We start from the raw sequence: 5,000 nt of genomic DNA, 5'->3' as shown, positions 1-5,000 counted from the left end.
CCAAAAATGGCCAGTTTTGGCCCGTTTTTGGGCTGTTTTGGCCTGTTTTTGGTCCGTTCTTGCATGGCGCGGTGACCGTCGTGAGCGGAGCAAAACGTCAGCCATCTCAGCACCCTGGAACCCCCCGGGTGGCACAGGGCTGGATGGGGCTTTCGTATAGCAGGGACGGTGCTGCCTCACGCTTCGCTCGCTGTTCGCCGCTCGCCGCTCGCTCGCGCAGCCAAAAATGACCAGTTTTGGCCCGTTTTTGGGCTGTTTTGGCCTGTTTATGGTCCGTTCTTGCGTGGTGCGGTGACCGTCGTGAGCGGAGCAAAACGTCAGCCATCTCAGCACCCTGGAACCCCCCGGGTGGCACAGGGCTGGATGGGGCTTTCGTATATAGCAGGGACGGTGCTGCCTCTCGCTTCGCTCGCTGTCCGCCGCTCGCCGCTCGCTCGCGCAGCCAAAAATGGCCAGTTTTGGCCCGTTTTTGGGCCGTTTTGGCCAGTTTTTGGCCTGTTCTTGCATTGCGCGGTGACCGTCGAGAGCGGAGCAAAACGTCAGCCATCTCAGCACCCTGGAACCCCCCGGGTGGCACAGGGCTGGATGGGGCTTTCGTATAGCAGGGACGGTGCTGCCTCTCGCTTCGCTCGCTGTCCGCCGCTCGCCGCTCGCTCGTGCAGCCAAAAATGGCCAGTTTTGGCCCGTTTTTGGGCCGTTTTGGCCAGTTTTTGGCCTGTTCTTGCATTGCGCGGTGACCGTCGAGAGCGGAGCAAAACGTCAGCCATCTCAGCACCCTGGAACCCCCCGGGTGGCACAGGGCTGGATGGGGCTTTCGTATAGCAGGGACGGTGCTGCCTCTCGCTTCGCTCGCTGTCCGCCGCTCGCCGCTCGCTCGTGCAGCCAAAAATGGCCAGTTTTGGCCCGTTTTTGGGCCGTTTTGGCCAGTTTTTGGCCTGTTCTTGCATTGCGCGGTGACCGTCGAGAGCGGAGCAAAACGTCAGCCATCTCAGCACCCTGGAACCCCCCGGGTGGCACAGGGCTGGATGGGGCTTTCGTATAGCAGGGACGGTGCTGCCTCTCGCTTCGCTCGCTGTCCGCCGCTCGCCGCTCGCTCGTGCAGCCAAAAATGGCCAGTTTTGGCCCGTTTTTGGGCCGTTTTGGCCAGTTTTTGGCCTGTTCTTGCATTGCGCGGTGACCGTCGAGAGCGGAGCAAAACGTCAGCCATCTCAGCACCCTGGAACCCCCCGGGTGGCACAGGGCTGGATGGGGCTTTCGTATAGCAGGGACGGTGCTGCCTCTCGCTTCGCTCGCTGTCCGCCGCTCGCCGCTCGCTCGTGCAGCCAAAAATGGCCAGTTTTGGCCCGTTTTTGGGCCGTTTTGGCCAGTTTTTGGCCTGTTCTTGCATTGCGCGGTGACCGTCGAGAGCGGAGCAAAACGTCAGCCATCTCAGCACCCTGGAACCCCCCGGGTGGCACAGGGCTGGATGGGGCTTTCGTATAGCAGGGACGGTGCTGCCTCTCGCTTCGCTCGCTGTCCGCCGCTCGCCGCTCGCTCGTGCAGCCAAAAATGGCCAGTTTTGGCCCGTTTTTGGGCCGTTTTGGCCAGTTTTTGGCCTGTTCTTGCATTGCGCGGTGACCGTCGAGAGCGGAGCAAAACGTCAGCCATCTCAGCACCCTGGAACCCCCCGGGTGGCACAGGGCTGGATGGGGCTTTCGTATAGCAGGGACGGTGCTGCCTCTCGCTTCGCTCGCTGTCCGCCGCTCGCCGCTCGCTCGTGCAGCCAAAAATGGCCAGTTTTGGCCCGTTTTTGGGCCGTTTTGGCCAGTTTTTGGCCTGTTCTTGCATTGCGCGGTGACCGTCGAGAGCGGAGCAAAACGTCAGCCATCTCAGCACCCTGGAACCCCCCGGGTGGCACAGGGCTGGATGGGGCTTTCGTATAGCAGGGACGGTGCTGCCTCTCGCTTCGCTCGCTGTCCGCCGCTCGCCGCTCGCTCGTGCAGCCAAAAATGGCCAGTTTTGGCCCGTTTTTGGGCCGTTTTGGCCAGTTTTTGGCCTGTTCTTGCATTGCGCGGTGACCGTCGAGAGCGGAGCAAAACGTCAGCCATCTCAGCACCCTGGAACCCCCCGGGTGGCACAGGGCTGGATGGGGCTTTCGTATAGCAGGGACGGTGCTGCCTCTCGCTTCGCTCGCTGTCCGCCGCTCGCCGCTCGCTCGTGCAGCCAAAAATGGCCAGTTTTGGCCCGTTTTTGGGCCGTTTTGGCCAGTTTTTGGCCTGTTCTTGCATTGCGCGGTGACCGTCGAGAGCGGAGCAAAACGTCAGCCATCTCAGCACCCTGGAACCCCCCGGGTGGCACAGGGCTGGATGGGGCTTTCGTATAGCAGGGACGGTGCTGCCTCTCGCTTCGCTCGCTGTCCGCCGCTCGCCGCTCGCTCGCGCAGCCAAAAATGGCCAGTTTTGGCCCGTTTTTGGGCCGTTTTGGCCAGTTTTTGGCCTGTTCTTGCATTGCGCGGTGACCGTCGAGAGCGGAGCAAAACGTCAGCCATCTCAGCACCCTGGAACCCCCCGGGTGGCACAGGGCTGGATGGGGCTTTCGTATAGCAGGGACGGTGCTGCCTCTCGCTTCGCTCGCTGTCCGCCGCTCGCCGCTCGCTCGTGCAGCCAAAAATGGCCAGTTTTGGCCCGTTTTTGGGCCGTTTTGGCCAGTTTTTGGCCTGTTCTTGCATTGCGCGGTGACCGTCGAGAGCGGAGCAAAACGTCAGCCATCTCAGCACCCTGGAACCCCCCGGGTGGCACAGGGCTGGATGGGGCTTTCGTATAGCAGGGACGGTGCTGCCTCTCGCTTCGCTCGCTGTCCGCCGCTCGCCGCTCGCTCGTGCAGCCAAAAATGGCCAGTTTTGGCCCGTTTTTGGGCCGTTTTGGCCAGTTTTTGGCCTGTTCTTGCATTGCGCGGTGACCGTCGAGAGCGGAGCAAAACGTCAGCCATCTCAGCACCCTGGAACCCCCCGGGTGGCACAGGGCTGGATGGGGCTTTCGTATAGCAGGGACGGTGCTGCCTCTCGCTTCGCTCGCTGTCCGCCGCTCGCCGCTCGCTCGTGCAGCCAAAAATGGCCAGTTTTGGCCCGTTTTTGGGCCGTTTTGGCCAGTTTTTGGCCTGTTCTTGCATTGCGCGGTGACCGTCGAGAGCGGAGCAAAACGTCAGCCATCTCAGCACCCTGGAACCCCCCGGGTGGCACAGGGCTGGATGGGGCTTTCGTATAGCAGGGACGGTGCTGCCTCTCGCTTCGCTCGCTGTCCGCCGCTCGCCGCTCGCTCGCGCAGCCAAAAATGGCCAGTTTTGGCCCGTTTTTGGGCCGTTTTGGCCAGTTTTTGGCCTGTTCTTGCATTGCGCGGTGACCGTCGAGAGCGGAGCAAAACGTCAGCCATCTCAGCACCCTGGAACCCCCCGGGTGGCACAGGGCTGGATGGGGCTTTCGTATAGCAGGGACGGTGCTGCCTCTCGCTTCGCTCGCTGTCCGCCGCTCGCCGCTCGCTCGTGCAGCCAAAAATGGCCAGTTTTGGCCCGTTTTTGGGCCGTTTTGGCCAGTTTTTGGCCTGTTCTTGCATTGCGCGGTGACCGTCGAGAGCGGAGCAAAACGTCAGCCATCTCAGCACCCTGGAACCCCCCGGGTGGCACAGGGCTGGATGGGGCTTTCGTATAGCAGGGACGGTGCTGCCTCTCGCTTCGCTCGCTGTCCGCCGCTCGCCGCTCGCTCGTGCAGCCAAAAATGGCCAGTTTTGGCCCGTTTTTGGGCCGTTTTGGCCAGTTTTTGGCCTGTTCTTGCATTGCGCGGTGACCGTCGAGAGCGGAGCAAAACGTCAGCCATCTCAGCACCCTGGAACCCCCCGGGTGGCACAGGGCTGGATGGGGCTTTCGTATAGCAGGGACGGTGCTGCCTCTCGCTTCGCTCGCTGTCCGCCGCTCGCCGCTCGCTCGTGCAGCCAAAAATGGCCAGTTTTGGCCCGTTTTTGGGCCGTTTTGGCCAGTTTTTGGCCTGTTCTTGCATTGCGCGGTGACCGTCGAGAGCGGAGCAAAACGTCAGCCATCTCAGCACCCTGGAACCCCCCGGGTGGCACAGGGCTGGATGGGGCTTTCGTATAGCAGGGACGGTGCTGCCTCTCGCTTCGCTCGCTGTCCGCCGCTCGCCGCTCGCTCGCGCAGCCAAAAATGGCCAGTTTTGGCCCGTTTTTGGGCCGTTTTGGCCAGTTTTTGGCCTGTTCTTGCATTGCGCGGTGACCGTCGAGAGCGGAGCAAAACGTCAGCCATCTCAGCACCCTGGAACCCCCCGGGTGGCACAGGGCTGGATGGGGCTTTCGTATAGCAGGGACGGTGCTGCCTCTCGCTTCGCTCGCTGTCCGCCGCTCGCCGCTCGCGCAGCCAAAAATGGCCAGTTTTGGCCCGTTTTTGGGCCGTTTTGGCCAGTTTTTGGCCTGTTCTTGCATTGCGCGGTGACCGTCGAGAGCGGAGCAAAACGTCAGCCATCTCAGCACCCTGGAACCCCCCGGGTGGCACAGGGCTGGATGGGGCTTTCGTATAGCAGGGACGGTGCTGCCTCTCGCTTCGCTCGCTGTTCGCCGCTCGCCGCTCGCTCGCGCAGCCAAAAATGGCCAGTTTTGGCCCGTTTTTGGGCTGTTTTGGCCAGTTTTTGGCCTGTTCTTGCGTGGTGCGGTGACCGTCGTGAGCGGAGCAAAACGTCAGCCATCTCAGCACCCTGGAACCCCCCGGGTGGCACAGGGCTGGATGGGGCTTTCGTATAGCAGGGACGGTGCTGCCTCTCGCTTCGCTCGCTGTTCGCCGCTCGCCGCTCGCTCGCGCAGCCAAAAATGGCCAGTTTTGGCCCGTTTTTGGGCTGTTTTGGCCTGTTTTTGGGCTGTTCTTGTGTGGCGCGGTGACCGTCGTGAGCGGAGCAAAATGTCAGCCATCTCAGCACCCTGGAACCCCCCGGGTGGCACAGGGCTGGATGGGGCTTTCGTATAGCA

This window comes from Musa acuminata, unplaced genomic scaffold (genome assembly GCF_036884655.1).
Source record: "Musa acuminata AAA Group cultivar baxijiao unplaced genomic scaffold, Cavendish_Baxijiao_AAA HiC_scaffold_814, whole genome shotgun sequence".
In the NCBI taxonomy this organism is placed as follows: Eukaryota; Viridiplantae; Streptophyta; class Magnoliopsida; order Zingiberales; family Musaceae; genus Musa; species Musa acuminata.
The sequence above is the reverse complement of the archived record's forward strand: the minus strand, read 5'-3'. Positions refer to the sequence as shown.